Below are 22914 nucleotides of genomic sequence, written 5' to 3' on the forward strand. Positions count from 1 at the left end.
CACACACACACACACACACACACACACACTACATGTTGAATTACATACCAGCTGGATACAATAATTAAGATGTTTAAATGTGGGCATACTGAGATATGAGTGAATCAAGTTAACAGTGTTCGCTTTACAAACTACAAGGTAAAAAGTACAGTTGTGTACACTTACCATAAATGTAGATGTTCGAATGTGTTCACTGTTGCAGTCATTACATTTGGGTTATCTGCTTGCAGTAGCCCTCAGTCAGCCTGATTATCAAAGTCTTGGGTCCTGCGTCAGTTGCTGTCCCTTCTTCCATGATGCCAGGTCGTCAGGGGGTAGAAAACATACAGCCGATGCCATTACATCAGTTTTTCTTGCCCCAGATGTCAGGTGCCCCCCTAATGGGAAGCAATTAAATCTTTAAATAGAAGGATATACCTCCAACAAAAAAGCAAATAGACCAAAAAGCTTTTGAGTATATTAAGGGAAAGTAGAGGTATAGCCAAAAGAAGAAAGGGGGCTGGAGGGAAGGTAACCTTGACTGCAACAGTGAATACACTCGAATATCTACATTTATGGTAAGTGTACACAACTGTACTATGTTCTTCATGTTTCACTGTTGCAGTCATTTCATTTGGGTAGATTCCCAAAGCTAAGGTTGGGAGGAGGAATTTAAATAGAATTAGGACCAGCTATAAGGCCCTGCAAGACTGCAGTGGCAAAGCCAGCTCTGGATTTAGAGAAAATTGGCAAATGATAATGCTTGGTGAAAGTATGTACAGGTAGCAGCTTCCAGGATGTCCCTGGTAGGGATGCCTCTGAGAAAGGCTGTAGAGGTAGATGCAGCCCTGGTTGAATGGGGTCTGATGCTCTGTGGGATAGGTTTTCCATGGTGCTTATAGCAGAAATGAATGCAGTTGCCTATCCATTTTGAAATGGTTTGCTTTGAAATAGCTTTCCCCTCTGTTCCTGCAGCAAATGCCACCAGCAGTTGTTCAGATTTCCTTTGAGGTTTAGTCCTGTCCAAGTAGAATCTAAGTTGTCTGTGCACATCTAAGGAGTGCAGTATCCATTCCCCATTGTTCTGTGGGTTAGGAAAGAACGTAGGCAAATGAATGGACTGATTAAGAGTCACACTTGATACCACCTTGGGCATGAAGGAGGGATTGGTTCTGAGGGACACCCTGTCCGCATGAAAGATGATGAAAGACTCCACTGCCTTAAGGGCCTGTAATTCAGATACCCTTCTTGCTGAAGTGATTGCTAAAAGGAAAGCTGTTTTCCAAGAAATTAATTTTAAATCTGCAGTAGCCGTTGGCTCGAAAGGAAGAAGAGTGAGTTTCTTCAAGACAAAGTTAAGGTCCCAGGCTGGAGTTGGAGCTCTCCTGGGTGGCCTTAAATTTCTGGCCCCTCTAAGGAACTGCTTGAGCAGTGGGTGAGAGAAGAGGGGAGGCTCTATGTTATAATGAGCTGAAATGGCTGAGGCATGAATTTTGATGGAGGAAAAGGACAAGCCCTTATGAAGCATCTCAGTCAAGTATTGTAGAATCTGAGGTAAATTGCGCTCATCCCTTGAGATTGGTTCCAGGCACAGAATCTTTTCCATTTTGCAGCATAAGATTTTCTAGTACTAGGCCTCCTTGCTTCTAAAATGATATCCATCACTGATTTACTGAGGTACGGTAAAGGAGAGATTAGGTAATTAGCCAGGCTGCTAGGTTCAGGGTTTGCAGCTGAGGGTGCAGAATCTGGTTCCCCTGCTGAGACAACAGGGAAGGAGTCTGATGCAGGTGCCATGGGGCCAAGTGTGACACACTGCGCAAGAGGGGGTACCAGTGTTGGCGTGGCCAGCCTGGTGCAATTAAAATCATCCTTGGCTTGTCCTGTTTGATCTTTAGTAGTACTTTGGAGAGCAGAGGCAGAGGAGGAAATGCATAAACTGATAGGTTTTTCCAGCTGAAGGACAGAGCATCCACTTTCCAAGCTAGCTTGTGGGGAATCCTTGTGCAAAATTTGTCCAATTGATGGTTCTTGGGGGAGGCAAACATGTCTATATCTGGGTCCCCCATTTGCTTGCCAACATGTTGAAAATCCTTGGTTCCAGTTTCCACTCGTGTGGGTCCATGAGGTTTCTGCTTAGTCCGTCTGCCAGTGTATTTAGTTTTCCTGGCAGGAATTGAGCTTGTAGATTCACTTGGTAGCTCAAGGCTGTGTTCCACAATGCCATGGCTAGTCTGCAGAGGGGGTAAGAATGTGTACCCCCCTGCTTGTTTATGTACCACATGACAGTGGTGTTGTCCGTCTTTACCATTAGTTGTCCTGGAAGAATGTGGTCCTTGAAGGCTGTCAGAGCATTCTGTACAACTAACATTTCTTTGTGATTTATGTGCAGGTGCATTTGACTTGGTTTTCATTTGCCCTGAATGCACTTCTCTGCCAGGTGAGTCCCCCATGCATAGTCTGATGCATCTGTTGTTAAGGTTTGGGCAGCAGGGAGTAGTGTGAATGGTAGTCCCTTGTTTTGGTGGCAGGCCTCTGCCCACCAGAGGAACTCTAGGCATAGGCAAGGTATGATAGGAATCATTGCTTCTAGGTCCTGAGAATGTTGGCACCATAGGCTTTTGAGATACCATTGTAGTTTCCTCATATACAGACTTGCATATGGAATTAGAAGAATGCATGAGGCCATGAACCCCAAGGCTTGCAGTATTTGCCTTGCATATAGCTGGGTTTTTGTGGCCACTTGTTTGAAGTAGGTTGTCAAATGAATCTGTTTCTCTGGCATGAGGAAAGCCATCTGGGAAGTTGTATTCAAGCTTGCTCCCAGGAATATAATTTGTTGACAGGGTACCAGGTGTGATTTCTTTTTGTTTATGGTGTACTCCAGACAAGTCAGCACCCTTTGAACAAAAGCCAGATGATTCAAAGGTATGTCGTGGCTTTCTGCCTGAATTAGACAATCATCGAGGTATGGGTATATTTGAATATTTCTTTGCCTGCAAAATGCAATGACTGGAGCTAGGCACTTTGTGAATACCCTGGGCACAGTAGATAACCCAAAGGGTAGTGCAGAGAACTGATAGTGCATGTAGCCTGCTTTGAAGCGTAGGTATCTTCTGCAAGACCCACTGACAGGGATGTGCAGGTATGCTTCTTTTAAGTCTAGTGTTGCCAGCCATGCATCCTTGCCTAGCATAGGAAGCAGCTGGTGAAGAGTCAGCATTTTGAATTTTGGAGTCACTAGAAAGGTGTTTAGAGTAGAAAGGTCCAGGATAGGATGCCAAGAATTGTCTTTTCTGGGTACCAGGAAAAGTCTTGAATAGAAACCTTGTCCCTTTTCCTCTTCTGGTACCAACTGAATAGCCCCCATGCTTAAGAGGGACAGCACTTGATTTTGGGCCTCTGCCCACTGATTTGAGGGTAGATCTGGCCACCTGCTTGGTGTTGGTAACATGTGGAAGTGAAATCTGTATCCTTGGGACACTTTATTTAAAACCCATTTGTCCTGGGTAATGAGTTCCCAGTTTTTTGCCTGCAGACCAATCTTTCCGCCTAAAGGAGCATTCAGTTGGGAAGTTCTTGGAAGTTTTAAAAGCAAGTCATTGAGACAGTTTTCCATAGGGGGAGTCTTACTACTCCCAGATTTGGATGCGGAAACCACCCACTGCTTAGTCTTGTGCTAGCCCTGGGACTGAAACCAGGGGCTTCTGCTATGTCTGGGTTTGAATTGAGAAGACCTGGAAGGGGCTGGAAAGGACCAATTCTTAGAGAGCCAATGCCTACTAAATCTTGGAGGCTGAACTTGTAAGAAATCTTTAACAGTTTGCATAGATTTAGCTTTATCTTCCATCTTTTTAAGAACTTCCTCAGCTTTGTTGCCAAACACTTGGTCCTGATTTAACAGAGCATCCAACAGTTTAGCTTTAACATGATCAGGCAAAGATTGCTCCTTAAGCCAAGCATGCCTTCTGAGCACAGACCCAATAACAGCAGCCCTGCAAGAGACCTCTAATGAATCAAATCCACACCGCAAAGTATGTTTTCCAAACTGTTCAGCAGAATGCATTAAATCCTGTAATTTTTTGTTTTCAGCACAGTCAGGAATCAACATAATTTTCTGTTTAAGCAATCCAATAACATGTTGTTGATACTTTAACATATGAAACTTGCAGTTTAAAGCCCTAATGGCCAAGGTTAGGGGAAGCAGAGGGAATAGAGTCCTCTGCATCAGAATCCTCATAAGTAGATAAGGGAAAATCCAGATCATCAGAAGAATCAGAAAAAATCAGAATCCTGGTCAGAAGATTCATAAACAACTTCAGTCCTAGGTCTCTTAGAAAGGGGTGGTTGGCTTCCCCTGATTAGAGTTATAAGATCTTCAGCTATTCTTATCATTTGTTTTTTAGGCATAGAGGCCTGAGCATGTGACCTGGTCATCGGTTTCTTAGGCATGGTTCGAGGCTTAGGCTTAAATGAAGAAGGAGGCATCAGTTTAATATGCAAGTCCATTGGCCTGAATACACCCTCAGAAGCCAGTGCCTGCACAGTGCCTCCGGACCCATCCAAGGTAGAGACATCCGCATGTTCCACAGATGAAGCATCTTGTGGCATACTAGACTCCGAATGGATCTCAGTAGAGGCCTGCGAATCATAAGTAGCAGCTATTAGGGGCTGCAAAAGCACCTCACTGAGTACCAGTGAGCTGGCGACTGGCTTAGGAGAAGCGTCATCGGCAGCTTTGGACCTAGGTGGCCTGTCTCTGTCTCTATCTTTGCATTTTTTTGGAATACCGGTAGTCGGATGGCTAACCGACGACATTTCTGGATAACTGAACTGAGAAAAATATTTAGAGGCGAAAATATACCGATGACGGATAGTGCGCTGATGAAATAAGGCACAAAACTGGCAGCAAGGTACGTTGTGGTCAGGGCCTAGGCAAGGAATACAGTACAAATTAAAATCTTTGTGAGGTATTTGCTTTCCACAAGTAATGCAATTATTAACTTTTACTGACATCGGTAAGGAGCAAGAAAAAGTTTCCCCAACTGGGTACTTAGCTTTAGTTGAAGACTTTGGTTCTGAAACTCGAAAATGAAAATTTCAGGAGTTAGACGACCAACACTTGTGAACCGCTTCTGCTATGGGCACCGCACGGCAAGAAAGACTGAGGTAATGGCGTTGGATGCATGCTTTATACCCCTGACGACCTGACATCTTGGAAGAAGGGACAGCAACCGACGCAGGACCCAAGACTTTGTTAATCAGGCAAACTGAGGGCTACTGCAAGCAGATAACCCAAATGTAATGACTGTAACAGTGAAACACGAAGAACATCTGTCAGACAGAAACTTGTAATCCTGATGAAGATAAAACATTAAAATTCAGGACAAAAGAAAGGAACTCTTTTGACATTGATAACAGACACACAGCTTGATGGGCACAGACATAGCTTTGTGTATACTTCTGGCTAAGAGATACTGACACTGTAGTAACTGTACACCCTGGAGTCAGAACTATAAGAAGCTCCCCGCAAGTTCTTCCCACTACATTAACACCCCGCAAGTTCTTCCCACTACATTAACAGTCATTCCTATTAAAGAAATTTTAACTGATAAAAAGAAACAAAAACTCAATTTATACTGAAAACATTTCTCCCAGTTGAACAGGAAGCCAAAAAATGTGAGTAATTTCTCTTTACCACAACCACATCTAGTATTTTTTAATGAATAGATAAATGTGACCTGAATGTAAGAGTATTTGTTGCATAGTCCACAGACAGTGAAGTCTATTAGTCTTTCTGTACAGTATTTATTTCAGTGACTTTTTTACCAGATTTCGTCATACAAATGCATCATATTTATAATCATTCTAGGGCACAGCTTAAAATATAATAATGCATGGCCTAGGAATGACCCACAGAGTCCTGATAGAGATATGCAATCTGCTAGCACAAGAAAGGGAAAACATTCCTCGTAGTTCATATCAGCAATGGTGATTATAAGCTTAATGTTAATTATTCTTCATAATTATAGTACACATTATAACAATGCACAAACAAAAACAGAACAAACTAATAAATAACGCCAATAAAATTTAGATTGCTTAGCTCATGATAAAAAAAAAAAAAAAAAAAAGAAATTGGTATTAAAATAAAGAAAGTATTGGACTCACAACGAATAGTGCTTTTTTTTTGGGTTTAATTAGGTCATGATAGATCTGATGCATTTTGTTACAGCATCTCTTAATTTATTCAGCCACACAAGTCAAAACTTAAAGTATTGCATAAGTATATACATCTTCAAGTTCCTTTTCCTACACAGCAGTAAAAGAGTTGAGGAAGCTTTAAAATAGATTATGACTGATTCATTACCTCCAAAATAAATTCCAGGATATTGAAAGATACTGAACATTATGCCATCTATACTATGCCACAACGTCAGAACATTCATTTGGGTCTGAACTGAGCATCCGAGGCAGTTAAATAACTATGCCCTGTGCTTTGCAATGCTAAAGAAAGTCACTGCTCCAAATATTGCTGATTGAATGTGAAGTTCAAGTAAACTGAACAATGGACACAGTACTGATGCCTACAGTACAAAATTTGTTACAGGAACATACACTAAATGAAAACCCTTACAGACTATTCTGTACACAATATGCCAGCCATCTCATTTAAATCTGACTAGTTATACACTAATTTCTATGAGCTAGATAATATACTCTCATTCAACACAATACTACCAGCCTTTGCCCAATCTAGATATTCTAAGTCATTTGTAAAAAAATTGGAATATCAACTGTCTAGTCCACAGCATTGACATTCTCACAAACCTTCTTGACTTTGACCTTTATTGTGAAATTATCATATAAACAAATTGTACTGCAAAATGAAAAAAAAAGTGGCCTCATATACAATATCCTTCTTCCCTCCCCATAGACGTGATTTAGGTTAGCAAACATACCAAGTGCACTAAAGACAACCACAAATCTTTTTAAACTATAGCTAGTTGTGCTCTGAACTAATATCCAATGACTACACTACTCTGATTCTGAGACCATCTACAACATTCTTGCCATCAAATTCAGCTTGAATGCCACTCCAGAGACCCATCCCACAGTTCCTCATATTGCCCATTAACTTCTATGCCCTCTATTATCTCCATGATTATGGAATTTAATCCCTATATAAGGCCAACACACATGACTATCTCCCGGTAAGCACCAGACATAGCTTTCTTTACCACCTCCTTAACTTATTTAACTTCAGGTTTCCCAACAGTTATATACCTGATACTTGGTGAACCGACACTGTGGCAACAGCACAGAGTCAGGTAATTACAGATCCATAAGTCTCACCAGTAACATTTGACAGGTCACAGAATGTGCCAGATCTCATAAATGATGATATAGGGAACCTTCAGTCTCCTGATCAAACCAATCTGGCTTTTTTAAAAGCATGCTCTGTCTACTTAGTCTAATCAATTTTTTCAACAGGGTCACATAAGTCACAGATACAGGTATGTTGTCTTAGCTACATCTAGATAAGGACTTTGATACAATCCCTCCATGCAGGTACTATCAACAGGTTTAATCCGCTAGACATCCAACCACCTCCCTGAGGCAGCACACAGTACGGGTTGGAAGAACCTCAATCATGTCACTACTGGAACTTCTCAAGGCTTTGTCCTGGGCCTCCAACTCTTTGTCCTCTACTGTTTTGGATATCAGGGCAGAGGTAGTTGGGCTATGCCTCACTATAGTTGTTGATGTTATCATATGCTCCCTAAAGAGACACACACACACACACACACACACACACACACACACACACACACACACACACATTCTCCAAAAGGGGAATGACTAGACTAATGACTAGTTCACTGGCCATGTGCTTAAGCTTAATGCCAAGAAATGGGGTGTGCTTTTGTTTGGTAAGGAAGAATTCCCAACTTCATATCATATGAAAACACCCCTCCTTAAAACTGACATAGTCATAAAGAATCTGGACACTTCTTATCAATAACAGACTATTTTTGACTATCATGTGCCAGTAGTAGTCTGACAAATCCTTCTAACTAGAACAGTTAATTTCCAAAGGCATTTATTTCAGGAGCAAGGAAGCCAATCTTTCTCTCTCAATACCTCTATCATCTGACTCATCATAAAACACACCGCCTCCTTTGGTATGTACCTCTCTAAGCATTGTATCCAACTTCAAAGGTCTACAAGACTTCTAAGAAAATGACTGCTTTTAACTCACTAAGCTACCTTGATTAACTGTCCTCATTTTCTTCTGTCTCATATAGACTCTTTTATGGTGATCTGTACTTGGTCTTCTGCACAATGAAAGATGCCAACCTGCTTAAACTTTTACACCTGTGCAAAACAAATGGCATGATCAACACCCTCACTAAAGACTTTTCCTTCAGTGACACAAACAAAACATGTTGGCATGATAGGTTTTTACCTTAATAAATCCCTTACTTATGGAATAAGCTTCCTTTACCCTACAAGCAATGCAACATTCTGGCTGCTTTTAAAACTGCTCTTGATGACTGGATGAGCGCAATAAATTCAGTTCTGGGACATGCAGCATGGCATACCTCAAACAGTGAGCCTAATTCATCCAAATTTTCTTAACATTAATCTTGTAGGTTTTTCAATGGTTTTCTGGACTGCATGGCAAGTGTACACCAATGAACTTAAGAACTACTGCTATATGCTTCTTCTTTATCAGGGGTTTACACTTGCACACTGCTTTTCGTATGGCTGCCTCCACCATCTGCTTCAGCTATGGCTGGGCCATATTAGGCAAGTGTGCCAGGCTACCTGCTGGTGAGGGTCAGGAACTCCTTTACTGAGACAGTCCCAGCCTTATCACCTTCATGTTTCCCAGTAACAACTTCAGCAGGGGTGTGCTATGGTTGACATGCCTGCTGAGCAAATTTATCATCCAAACTAGCACTGAACAATAGGACGTTTGTCATAAATTAATCTAGCCTGAAAATGGATGGAATATACTTAAAACACACCAGTAGTTTAGAGTAGACCTAACCATGGCTAGCCTCTATCATTCTGCAGTAAGCAGCATGATTGCTGTCACATTCTGCTCAAGCTGAAAGAAGAAGGGCACAACAGATTACTGTGACAAGTATAAGGTTAGATGCCAAAATAATGGATACAAACTATAATCCCAAATATACACCCCTTTAGGTGTGAGGCGACAGGCAAGTGTGTGTGCATACGCTAACACACTTATAAGAAAATGCCATGGTTACTCATGAGGACACAGCAGGTAGTGTGCATGCACCACGAGGTGATGTAGCATAACCTCAACCATAACAGGTCCCTGTGGAACTCTGCATTAAAAATGGCTGACGTATTTCACTAAGTGCCACCTCCAACAACTCCACCTAAAACTGAAGATTCACACAATAGCCTACACACTTCCCAAAATGACCTTGGCAAACACCTAACAGTAGCAAGGACAGTCATAAATACAAAACAGGATAAAAAAGTACAATGCTACAAACTTATACCACCATTCAGGGTGATGTTACCCAACCTCCACCTCCCATGCATGGAGACCATCAGGGTTGTGGTTCTGCAGGTCATCATACTGATGACTGCAGTGTCCCCCTTCCATGTAATGTCTGTGACTGAAGTCAGCGTCTCAGCTTAGGCATCTACCTTCTTGAAAGCATCATCATGGAGGCTCTATAGACGCTCTCTGAATTGGCTGCGAAGAAGACATAGAGCAAAATATTGCTTTCCTTCATGCATTATGCAGTGACTCTCCAGTGGTCACTAGCAGATGCTGCCATACTCTCCAGAACCTCCACAGAAAAATGGCACCATTTTCATGAGGAACAACATTGTAGCCTATAAAATAATGTGATTTTCTGAATTGTCTGTAGTACAACATGAAGCTGTGAGGAAGTACCATGAAGCACATACCTCCACTGGTCTCCAACATAAGCTAATGACCATGAGCTGTCAGTGGTAAGCATAGGCAAAAAGTTATAGATGAGCAATAGCAAAATAAAGTGATTTGCAGCACTCCTGCAACTTGAACTAATTTATGTGTGTGGCACATAAACAGGAACAAAATTGTGCTGTTTTAAAGGCACAATGCCATTTTATGTGCTAGATCAGAGAGATTTAGGAAGCTGCATTTAACATCTCAGCAGCAGTATTAGGAGGAACACTGGTACTTTCTAGTCAAATAGGCACCTCTGAGGAGGTACAGTGTTCCACAAGTGTGCAGTAAGCTATTTTTGCCTGCTTTCTTAGACGTGTGCATCTTTAAACAGGAATTCATATTATAAGAGATTAGCAATATGAATATTGTGTCCACAAGTGTGTACTGTACCTAAACTGCACTGGAAATAAGGTAGTTCATGATAACAGGGCAATCTGTCTCTGTACATGCCTGTCAGTACTTATGGTGAGATTATGGCTTCTCCTTGTTTAATTTCTCCAAATGTTTTGGGTTTCTAATACTGTAGTAGGAATGGACTCCATTCCTAAGCCAGGGTGTGGTTAAAGTTCATGAAATTAATATTCTTTCAGTCTCTGATAATAGCAAAAGTGCTCTTTGCAGCACTCTCAACGTGCCCAGAATTGAGTCCTATTGTAATTCACATGAAGTTGAATATATTGGTAGCAAATATAAATACAACTACAATTTTTTTTAATAGACCTCTTGCTCCTATTACTATTGGAACTGTCTATGTATCTTTTCTCCACAGTGCTCTCATTTCTGCCTGCAAATCCTAGAATTTTACGACTTTGTATGTGTATCGCTCTCTCTCTCTCTTCCTCTGTAACTAAGACACTATAATCACTGGATGTAGCAGTTTCAATGATCAATGCTTCTTAAAGCATTATATGGCCTATATGACCTATTTGTTGGCCTATAGTTGTGAGTACAGCAGTTCTAAGCCTACATGTGTATTCCCGCACTATACTGAAATAGGACTATGTCAGTGGCATTTCCACAAGATTCCTTAATGCTTACAGAAAGGCCGATTGCTTTTCCCTATATATCTAGATGAGCGCTATGGGAATTATATATTTATCGAGGTGTTGCAGGTAAGTCTGCTGTATCTATTCCCATATCTGCTCCTATAACTATTGTATGCCAACCCCCCATAGCTGTCCATTTGAATATAGTGGGGTATACTAAGGTTACCCCTTTTTTGTAACCGTCATTCTGCCAATCCTTGGAGTATACCATCCATAGCTCCAAGTTATATGGTCATAACTGCATGCATATCTGCAGGAGGAAGTAGATGGCACAGCCCTGTGGAAAATTATATTCTACTATATACAAACAAGGCACATGGATGGCACCTGCCAGGGAAAAAGGTTGCTGTCCAACGTTTACAGGACCAAATATGGCACACAGTTGCCCAGAACATAAACATCGGAGCACAACTGTACATTACAGCAGAGCCATAACAGTGTTACTAGGAAGTTATATTGTGGCAAAGCAAAGACAAGTTGAATAGCAGGTGACAGGTGAGCCACGGGTAGGTAGAGGAGTGGATGAGGGCAGTAGGGCGACACAGAAAGATCAGCTTCTGGTGTCCATGCAGTGGTAAAATGGTTCTGGAATCATCATCAGAGAAGCAGGCACTAGCATAAGTAAGGACGCATCTCAACGTATCTTGGTGGATGATGCACTAGGTAAGCATCACTTTCAGCATATTTCTGTGCACCAGCAGTGCACATACATACATACAGGCAGTAGACTAACCACACCTTATATTTCTTACATTTTGTTGTGGAAACACCAGGCATCCAGCCATGTCATGATGGCAGCAGATGTAGGTTGGGATTGTGTAGTACATCCTATGTAGACTTCCTGACTGTACAAAGCAGAGGAGTACAGTTTTAGCACAGATACATACAGTCTTTCTGGTGTTTTTTTTCTGTTGTATAACCAAAGGACACAGTACTGGTACAGTGCTACATGAACAGGCTGGGGCATGACAACAGGCTGATGGCACTGCTGCAGGATGTGACCATTGTGACAACACACAGATACCCGAGTGACTGTCTGATGACACACTGGTACTGTTTGTAGTCATCTCAGGTGGACATCCACGCACAGTACAGCGAAAAGTTTTAGCCTTGTCCACAGACAAACCTGAAACTGTACAACTTGAATACAAAATGTCCACATTGGGGAGGGGTCCTCTGTGGCACGAAGCACTAGCAATATCCCTTCCCACAGCTGCAGTGGAAATTGAGAGTACTGTATTTTATATCTGTATACCCATACTGTATTTTATATCTGTATACTCACCATTTCCATTCCTACAAGTGTACAATTCCATTTACAGCAGTTATCATGCAGTGATTTTTGCAAATCTTGTATTGGATGCAAGTTGCACAAATTCAGGGTCATAGTTCAAGTGATGGCGGGATATGAATGGTATGTTGAAAATAAATTTCAGCTTAAAATGTTATGTTTTGGAACAGTTATGAGCATTTACTGAACCTAATGCTTTAAAAAGTATGCTACCAGATCTTCTAACCGACTTGGCATTCACTTAATTTTCTAAAATAAACCAAAATGGGTAATAAGGTACAGCAACATAGTATTAAATAAGGATATGACAAAGGGGGATACTGCCAGCACAGCTATCAGGAATTTTGTAAATAATTATATGTTGTTTGTGAATATCAACATGATTTATATAAGATGATTGTGTTACAAATGTATTGGAACTATGTCATGGTACAGAAGTGTGTGTTGAAAAGGCTTTTTCAAAGTGCTTGTGCTTAAAATGTAACCACCGTGTGCCCTACTGGAATAGAACAGAAATATACATGCACTATAACTGTTTAAATGTATATATTTTAACAATGAAAACTGGAATACAGGAGGTTAACTTCAGAAAAATAGTTGAAATTAAATTACTTTATGGTTACACAATAAAAGATGATATCTTTCAGTTTTCATGCAGCCAAAGACAGAGTTTGTGCTGAGAAGCTTTCTGTACTGTCTTCAGAGAGAACTAATTACTACCTCTGAAAGTATGAAGGAATGCAATTGTTTTATGACCTACATCATCTGCCAAAAGTCTGAGTTCTGTGTATTTTCACAGGTAGATGCTAAATACTGCCAAGCTTCCAGCAGTGGGGGTTTCATCTGGCATAGAGTCAGGTGACAAGAAATGATGTCATTCTGCAGGCTATCCCAGCAGTAATATATTTGAGAACTTTCTTAGAGAGACAGGGAATTTTGTATTCTGTCTTGGACCTGACAAGATCCATTCACCACACATCTGCCTTGCTCTAATGAAGTAAGTTTCTACAGAATAGTATAATTCTCTTAGATATGGTCAGGAATACAGAAAAGCTTAGTGTAGATATTTTTCTTTATTTATTTCAGACTGTCCTGCAATGTTGTTTTAAATATTTCATGTGATTTTGAACTCTGATGTCACAGTGAATATATACTGAGCATTTTCCTGTTTTTTTATTAGTTACTATTGAATATACTTAAACATTTGATTGTGGCTGATCTGTCTAGAGATACTTAAGTTTTGAGAGTACTTGCATATTTATTTGGTGACACTGTATGGGCCACTCCTAATAGCCTAGCTTTTGGTCAAACTACCATTTGTATTAATAATAATATTACACAATAAAATTGGACACCCTTTGTTAAGGGCCTTAAAGTAGCTGATAATGAGTTGGTTGATGGCAGTGATATAGTCTGGGCAAAAGGGGGCATAGCTAGTAAACCTGTGCCAGCCTTTCCCATGTGTGTGTGCGTTTGTAAATCAAACCTCAAAGAGTGTGTATGTCAACTACTTGGGCAGGGACATGAAGTACTGGTTGGACAGAGAGGGTGCTGGAGGTCTTGGCATGGCCACTCAGCAAAGATCTCAACTCTAAGGCTGTGCCAGTGGGGACTCTTACTGGGGATCTGGAGAAAGAGGGAGAAACCAGCGCTGGACAGATGTCACTGTGTCCTCTTAAGGGAAATTGCACTTGATGCAGAGAGCTGCATCTGGAAATACTGTGTGTATCTGTCATCCTCTCAGTGTACGTCTCCCACTGGTGCCAGTGGTGAGGATTGAGGCTACTTGATTACTGGTCTAGTGGTGGGTCATCACAAAGGGCATGAAACAAAGCAGGTTTATAACTTTCTAACTATGTGGATATTTTTTATGACTTGAAAATTGGATTCAGTCCTGCAAGTTCTGTAAAAGTGTCCTCTACTGGTTTCACATAACCACCAGTCAGACAACTGCATGTATTAAAATCTTAGTTCAAGAGGATCGCCAAGTCCATCTGCTTTTGTCTGACTTTCAAGCACCATTTTTTGGTTCCTGCACTGTAACTTTATCACTTTTGTTTAAATTAAAAATCAGTTTGAACTTCTGTTATATGAATTCTGTTTGCTCTGTCTCCTCAGTGGCTGTGTTGTTTTACCTCTGTTCTCTGGTACTAGCAATAAAATGGCAGCAAAAAGCTTTCTCCTAAGACTTCCACTCATTAACAGTTATGCTGGTGCTGGTCTTGTGCTTAGTAATTGCATATTTCTGTGCTGTAAAACAGAAAGTAATCTGCCTTTTTTCATTCTATCACATTTCTCCATGAAGATAATCACAGTTAGGATAATCCTCTCAAATCGACCAGCACTCAGAAGATACCATGCACTGACTGTGATAGGCTTGTATTCCCACTTATTTCAAGCCTTAAATTTCTTGCGGATGATATGAGAGTTACTTTCATAGATCTCTGTTTTGGCATTCTGTGTCTTGACAGTATGCTTTCAGAACATTAGCTACACTTACACTCATTGCATCAACCTCACAACTTCTAAAAATTTAGAAAAATAATCCACACCAATCAAACAAAGGCCACCTGTGAAATTAAATAAATCATTCTTTATTTAACATTTGTTGGCTGGGAAAGTCCGACTAGGACAGAGCCTATTTTCAGCAGAGGCCCAGGGAGAAATGCTCCAAACGCATGTTTTTGGAATGTGGGAGGAAACCAGAGTACCCAATGGAAAACCACGCGAACGCAGGTAGGACATGTAGACTCCACAAAGAAAACATCCTGGCTGAGAATCGAACAGGAGAACCTCATGCTGTGAGGCAACAACGTTAACCACTGCACCACTGTGCCACATACCATACGCAATGGTAATTCTCAAATTTTGAGAGACAGGATTTTTCTTACGATTTTGATTGTTGTACATACTGAATACTTCACAGCTCTGCCCCACTCTCTGATATTCTTGGCCAATATATATAGACATTAGTTTTTTCCTCAGATGTAGCTGTTCACAAATGCAATTCAGTGCTTTTCTCCAGCACAGATTCTTTTAATTGATTATGCATTATTATTTTGTCTGTTTGAACATAAGAACTCGACAAAGCTAATACCATCTCTGTAAAGGTAAATGGGGGGGGGGAAGGAGGGGCAGTATGATGACACAGATAAGATACTTAAAGCATTATATTCTTTTGCACTGCTGATAATTGATCTGGCCATCTTCTCACAGTGCTTTATTTAAGGAATGGCATTTGCCTACATTCCTTGGTGTACCTCTTAAGCACACTCACTTTCTCATCTGACATAGGTAATGAATAACCAATTAAACTTCTAAATGTTCAATAAGAAGATTTTCCTTCTGTCCTTCAGATAGACTGTTCTCAGCAAATCTGCAATTTGCATTTGCTTGCCCGGTTAGTCCTGGACCTGCTAAAATCAAACTTCAGAAAGTTAAACAACATTCTTTGCAATTTTAGATGGGCTTTGTGTGATAACATTCTGAAAATAACCTGCAAATGTTTATGATCAGGTTCTACCAATACTACCGTATGTTTACTTATGTAAATTCTCACCTCCATATCCAGTAGCTAACATTTCTTTCTCATTTCTCTATATGACACATCTATATGACACATCTATAAGCACCCTTCAACCATATCTTACTGTTCTAGTCTCTTGAATCAATACTGCCTAAAGCCCATACTGATTCTAGCATCTGTTTGCAACACAACTGATCTAGAACCATCATAGTACTTTAACATTGTTGTTTCAGGTATGGATTTCTTCAGTGTATCAAAGTTCTTGTCCTTTTCCAGTTGACATTTCCTATTTTGCATCATGCTCTAGAAGCTTTGTTAAAGGCACTGCAATGTTTGTCATAGTTGATACTTAATATGCCAAATACTGCATCACTGCTAGAAATCACATCAAGGTGAGCTTATCTTCTGTGTACATATCATGACTCTTACCTTCTCAGTATTTAACTTCAAATCTTGTAATGCTAAAGCATGCTCTATAAACATAGGAATTGTTACACAAATCTAACAATAGTGTCTGTCAGTTTCAGATGTATAATGTGTCAGTCTGTCTAGCAGTGCAAACAACTACAAATCATGTTCCTGTCTAGTTCCTCTATAAGCAGACTATTAATAATATTGACTACACCATCTAAGTATTCTACAATCTGTAATACAACTCACTGAAATAATTCTTGTGCAGATGAAATACCAAAGGGAAGCCTAAGAAAATGTATTTTTTTTTATTATTTATTAATAATATTTTCCTAATAATTTTACAACACACTATGCCAAGCTTGCTACATCAAGCTTAATCTAACATAAACACAAGTTAGCATCCGACAGAGAAAAGTATTTGGCCCTAGAAATAGTTGCCACAACCACTCCAACTGCTAGTAAAGAGTAATGCTTTCTCTCTTAATCATTTTATTCAGGTCTTGAGGAGTCTATACAGAGTCTGTGCTTAATCATATTGTTAACCCTTGTAGCAAGCTTTGACTGTGTAAAAATTACACAGAGACTCCATTTTATGAGTTCTTACTCTATTTTCTCCCTTAGAGCTACTGGCACTCTCCTAGGTGTGTGGACGTCTGATACTGCATCTGGAAATATTTTTGTATAATAATCTCCTGGAAAACTACCTAGGCCAATGAACAAGTCAACATATATCTGCAAATTATTATTTCTGAAATCTGTTTCTCCAGTTTTGTGACAAATCTGTTCAGTGTGTTACTTGTTGCAAGCTTGTTTAACTACTAATGAAGTTTTTGTACTAGGATTCTTGCTAGCATGATTTTAAACTTTCTGGAAACATCTTGAGAAAACATATCTACAAATATCTGTGTTGGCTTCATTTAAAACATTCAAATGTTTCCGTGCTGTTCCAATTTATTTTCAAAAGACACCACCAGAAATAACAATTTGCATCTTATTCTTATTGGTATTGATGTTATATATTGTAACTTGTTGGCTTTAATTTATTTCCTCACTATATCAGCAAAGCAGTACTGCGGTGGTGGTGCTGCGGTAGCGTTGTCGCCTCACAGTTAGACATTACCCGTTCGATTCTCAGTTAGAGCATCTTCTGTGTGGCGACATGCATGAATGGGAGTTCCTTCGTTAAAGGTTGTGCTTTAGGCCCGGCAAGCCAGCACATAAAACTCTACTGCCAATCATTAGCGGACCGGAGTTCTGCTGTGGCAACCCCTAACTGGGAAAAGCCGAAAGACACAAACAAACTATATCAGCAAAGAAAGTACAGTTTTGTACCTACCATAAATGTAGATGTCCGACAGGTATGCATCTGCAGTCATAACATATGGGTTGTCCTGCCTCAGGCAGCCCTTCGGTCAGCCGGATTCCAAAGTCTGGGTCCGGCGTCGGCTGATGTCGCCTCTTCCCCGACGTCAGAGCGGCTGGGGTATAAAAGCATCAGCCGACGCCATTTTCCTCAGTGTTTCTTGCCCCAGATGCCAGGTGCCCTCTAGGAAGGCTAAATTTGGATAAAGGCTGAAAAGCTCTAAACATTTGCAAATTATATACATATATAAACAAACAAACAAATACACCATAATAGATTCCCCCAGCTAGCTGAAAGAGGGGTAAGTACCCTAGGAATACCACAGAGGGGAAGGAGGGTGGGTAATCCTGACTGCAGATGCATACCTATCGGACATCTACATTTATGGTAGGTACAAAACTGTACTATGTCCTTCAAGGATGCAACTGCAGTCATAACATATGGGTAGAATACCATAGCCAATCTGGGGGAGGAGGTACTAAGAGAATTATGGTGTAGTTATGATCCCCTGCAGTACTGCAGTTGCAAACCCTGCTCGGGATCTGGAGTATAAGGGTAGATTGTAATGCTTGGCAAATATATGCACGGAGCTCCAAGTAGCAGCTTCTAAAATGTCCTTGGTAGCCACCCCTCGTAGGAAAGCTGTAGTGGTGGCTGTGGCCCTTGTGGAGTGAGGCCTGATATTTTCAGGAACTGTCTTTCCATGAAAGGAGTAGCAAAAACGAATGCAATTTCCTATCCATTTTGAAATTGTCTGTTTGGAAATTGCTCTTCCTTGCACCCCAGTTGCATATGCTACAAAAAGTTGGTCAGTTCTTCTGTTAGTTTTAGTTCTGTCCAAATAGTAGCGTAGTTGTCTGTGTATATCCAAGGTGTGCAAAAGTTTTTCCCCTTTGTTCTGTGGGATAGGGAAGAATGTAGGCAAGTGAATAGCTTGGTTCAAGGACACCCTAGATACCACCTTTGGCATGAAAGTAGGATTGGTTCTCAGTGACACTCTATCCTGGTGAAAAATAAGAAAAGGCTGCACTGCCATTAATGCCTGTAACTCAGATACTCTTCTTGCTGAAGTGATTGCCAGAAGGAATGCAGTTTTCCAAGATAAAAACTGGAGGTCTGCTGATGCTGCTGGTTCAAAAGGAGGTAGCGTCAGTTTTTCCAGCACAAAATTGAGATCCCATGCAGGTAGGGGGGGGGTCTTCTTGGAGGTTTAACATTTTTGATCCCTCTCAAAAATTGTCTGAGAAGAGGGTGTGAGAAGATAGGTGGATTCATATTGTATTCTGCTGAAATTGCTGAAGCATGAATCTTAATGGATGAATAAGACAGGCCATTGTGGAACAATTCTAAGTATTCTAGGATGTGTGCTAGGTTTGCCACTGTGACATCTGTGCCCTTTGATGTGCTCCAAATGAGAAATCTCTTCCATTTAGCTGAGTATGCCTTTCTTGTGGAAGGTCTGCGAGCCTCCAGGATAATGTCCTTCACCCTCTGAGATAGTACGGTGTGGTTGGGCTTTAAGGAATCTTCCAGGCAGTTAGCTGCAGTGTTTTCAAGTTGGGATGCAGGGTCCTGAAATTGTTCTGCGTTAGAAGAAGAGGCCATAGGGGAAGAGACCATGAGTGTGCCTGAGACATGCTTCTCAGTAGCGGGTACCAATGCTGCCTTGGCCAGTCCGGAGCTATTAGTATGACTTTTGGCTGTCCCTCCCTGATCTTCAGTAGAACCTTGTACATCAATGGGAGAGGTGGAAAAGCATACACTGTTAGGGCCTTCCAGCTGAAAGAGAGAGAGTCCACCCTCCAGGCTTGTGGGTGGTATATGTCCTTGAGCAGAATTTCTTCAGTTGGTGGTTGAGTGGGGAGGCGAACAGATCTATCTCTGGGAGTCCCCATTTCTTTGTTATGAGTTTGAAGATGTCTGGATGCAGCATCCATTCGTGTGCATCCATGGTAGTTCTGCTTAAGCTGTCTGCTAGTGTATTCTCTTTTCCTGGTACGAATTTGGCCTGCAGCTGGATGTTGACATTCAGGCATAGGTTCCACAGATCCATAGCCAACCGGCATAGAGGGTAGGAATGTGTGCCTCCCTGTTTGTTTATGTACCACATGACCATGGTGTTGTCTGTCCGTATTAACAGGTGTCCTTGCTGGAGGAAGGGTCTGAATGCCTCGATTGCATGTCTTACTGCCAGCATTTCCTTTTGGATATGTGCATGCCTAGATGCCCTTGAGACCATAGCCCTTGGATACGTTTGTCCTCCATGTGTGCTCCCCATCCTCGGTCTGAGGTCCGTGGTGATGGTCTGCCTTGTTTCTGGTTTGTTGAAAGGCAACCCTCTGTTGGACTGGCAGGCCTGAGCCCACCACAGGAATTCCTTTTGAAGGCATGGAATGATTTGTATCATGGTTTCTAGACTGTGACTGTGTTGAGACCATACATTCCTTAGGTACCATTGTAATTTCCTCATATGCAACCTGGCATGTGGAATTAAAATTATGCATGATGCCATGTAACCCAGGGCCTGCAGGACTTTCCTTGCAGTAAGCTGAGTTTGTCTTGTCGGAGTCATGAAGTAATCTGGAAGTTGTTTTTGTTTTTCTTCTGTGAGAAAAGCCATCAGAGTGATTGTGTCCAGATCCGCACCCAAAAAGGTTATCCTTTGGGATGGTACTAATCTTGACTTTTGGATGTTGACTGTGTATCCCAAGGTTTGTAGCAGGTGTATGGCATAGGCCAAGTCCTTTAACAACTTCTTCTTGTTGTCCGCTTGTATTAGGCAGTCGTCCAGGTATGGATAAATTTGAATTCCCTGAAGTCTGCAGTGTGCAATTACTGATGCCAGGCATTTCATGAATACTCTGGGCGCAGTAGATAAGCCAAAGGGCAATGCTGAGAATTGATAATGCTCTGATCCTGCAAGAAATCTGAGGTGTCTTCTGCAATCTGGTCGAATAGGGACGTGCAGGTATGCCTCCTTGAGATCTAGAGTCACCAGCCAAGACTCCTTGCCCAACATGGGAAGAAGTTGCTGTAGGGTCAGCATTTTGAATTTTGGCACAACGAGATAAGTGTTCAGTGTGGACAGGTCGAGTATAGGCCTCCATTGGTTTTCTTTTCTTGGCACAAGGAATAGTCTGGAGTAAAATCCTTGGCCTTGTTCTGTAGATGGTACCCTTTCTATAGCTTTCATCTGAATTAACTTGCTGATTTGTCTTAAAGCCTCTACCTTCTGGTTTGGTGGAAGGTTTGGCATTCCGCCTTTTTTTGGCAAAGTATGGAAGTGAAACCTGTATCCTTTGTCTATTATTTGCAATGTCCATGTATCCTTTGTAATGCAATACCAGTTTTTCGAGAATAAAGCCAACTTTCCGCCCAAGGGTGCTTCCAGTTGATCCCTGGTAGGCGGAGTCAGAGTCAAGTCATTGGGTCTGTCCTGTAGTAGTTGTAGCTGTTGCACCACTCCTCTGGTTTGCAGGCTGCCACTGACGGCCTCTGTAGGGGCCCTTGGATTGACCTCTGCCTCTAGGGTGCCTGTTTCTGCCTCTCTGTGCTCTGGAGGAGTCTGGAAAGGACCAATTCTTTGTAGGCCAGTTTCTGCTGAACCTCGGCGGTTGAACTTGCAGGAAATCTTTAATTGTTTGCACAGATTTTGCTTTTTCCTCAACCTTCTTTAGAATCTCCTGTGCAGGGGAGACAAATAAATGTTGTTTTTCCATTGGAGCATCGAGGAGTTTAGCTTTGACATGGTCTGGTAAAGATTGTTCCTTCAGCCAGGCATGCCTGTGAATTACTGCCCCAGTCATAGCTGATCTAAATGAAGCCTCCAGTGCATCATAGCCACATTTTAAGAAATGATTACTGACCTGTTGTGAGTTGTGTACCAAATCCTGAAGGGATTTACGGTCTAAGGGCTCAGGTGCAGAAAGTTTCTTATTTAGCTGATCTAACAAAAATTCTTGGTACTGTATCATATGGAATTGACAGTTTAATGCCCTGGCAGAAAGAGTAGCAGATGTATAAACCTTTTTTCCCCATCTCTCTAATGCTCTAGACTCTCTTTCAGAGGGTAGGGGATTTTTGGCAGTAGCCGCTGCAACCCCTTTAGGGCCCTGAGAAATAGTTTCTGGGTCTGCAGCATGGGCTTTATACAGGTGAAAGTGAGAATCCGGGACCCTGTAATATCTGTCAGGTTTGGAGGGGGCCGGAGGAAGAGTATCAGGTGCAGTACTGACATCATTGTACACATCATCAATTACAGTTAGAACCGGAGGTATAGCTAAGGGCCTATGCTGGGGCAAATGCAAGAAGGTCCTTAATCTTTTTCTAGAATCAGAGAAATCCTGACCCTGCCATTGAAAGTGTTCTCTCATGGAGTGTAAGGTCTCCCCAAAAGAAAATTCCTCAGGGGGGGAGGCTGAAGGGATAGATTCTTCTGCATCTGAATCCTCATAAGGGGAGTAGGCCCCTTCCTGGTGGTCTGACAAATCAGATCCATCCGTGGAGTAATCTGAGGAGTGAGGTTCAGAGGGGTCAGTCCTGGGCCTTTTGTCTGGAGGTGGTTGGGAGGCCCTGTCTGGGTGAGGTTGGGAACCCCTAATTAAGGAGATAAGGTCCTCAGCAAGACTGAGGATCTGAGAACTAGAGGAAGGCCTCTGGGATGTAGATTTGGCAGGCAAAGCTTTTGAAAGTTTGGCAGCTTTAGCCCTGGAGAAGGCCTTAATCGACATAGAAGCTGGGGGCCTAGCTGCCCCACGTGCAGGGGTAGAAATGTCCAAAGGTATGGTGTCGGACAAATCCTGAACACTAGCTTCGGTAGGGAGTTCTGAAGCCGACTCAGCCGGGGCCTCTCTGGCCTCGGTGGTCGGAGGTATGGTTTCGGTAGTAGGAATAGCCGTGGACTCGGTTTCAGCCGAAACTGAGACACTCGCGGTAGGCCTAGCCGTGGTTGCAGCCGAAACCGCGGGCCGCGAGTGTCGGTCCTTTTCCTTGCGTTTTTTGACCATATGCATAGTCGGAGTCTCCGACGGCATTTTATAAGCAAAATCGGTTCCAAAAAACTCCTCTGCAAACTCCGACCGACGTCTGAGAGTCCGTTGGTTGAAGGAGGCACAGGCTAAACAAGCTGATACGTCGTGGTCTGGGCCTAAGCAAGGAAGGCAGTAAGAATGGAAATCCTTATGAGGTACTTGTTTCCCACAAGTTAAACAATTATTTACTTTGTCTGACATCGGCTGAGGCAAGAAAGAGTCCCCAACGGGGTACTTAGCTTTTTTCAAAGTCTTCGGTAGCTGAAATCTCTGGATCTGA

At 41.8% G+C, this 22914-nt stretch overlaps 1 protein-coding gene across 1 annotated transcript in view; it reads right to left on the reverse strand.

The window, feature by feature from the left end:
- The window catches only part of BCL2 (BCL2 apoptosis regulator), a 919075-nt gene that overhangs the window by 1223 nt on the left and 894938 nt on the right, over positions 1-22914 (reverse strand). The gene's annotated exons all lie outside the window — the stretch shown is intronic.

Source organism: Protopterus annectens, chromosome 3.part0 (assembly GCF_019279795.1).
Source record: "Protopterus annectens isolate FY-2018-M chromosome 3.part0, PAN1.0, whole genome shotgun sequence".
NCBI lineage: Eukaryota > Metazoa > Chordata > Ceratodontiformes > Protopteridae > Protopterus > Protopterus annectens.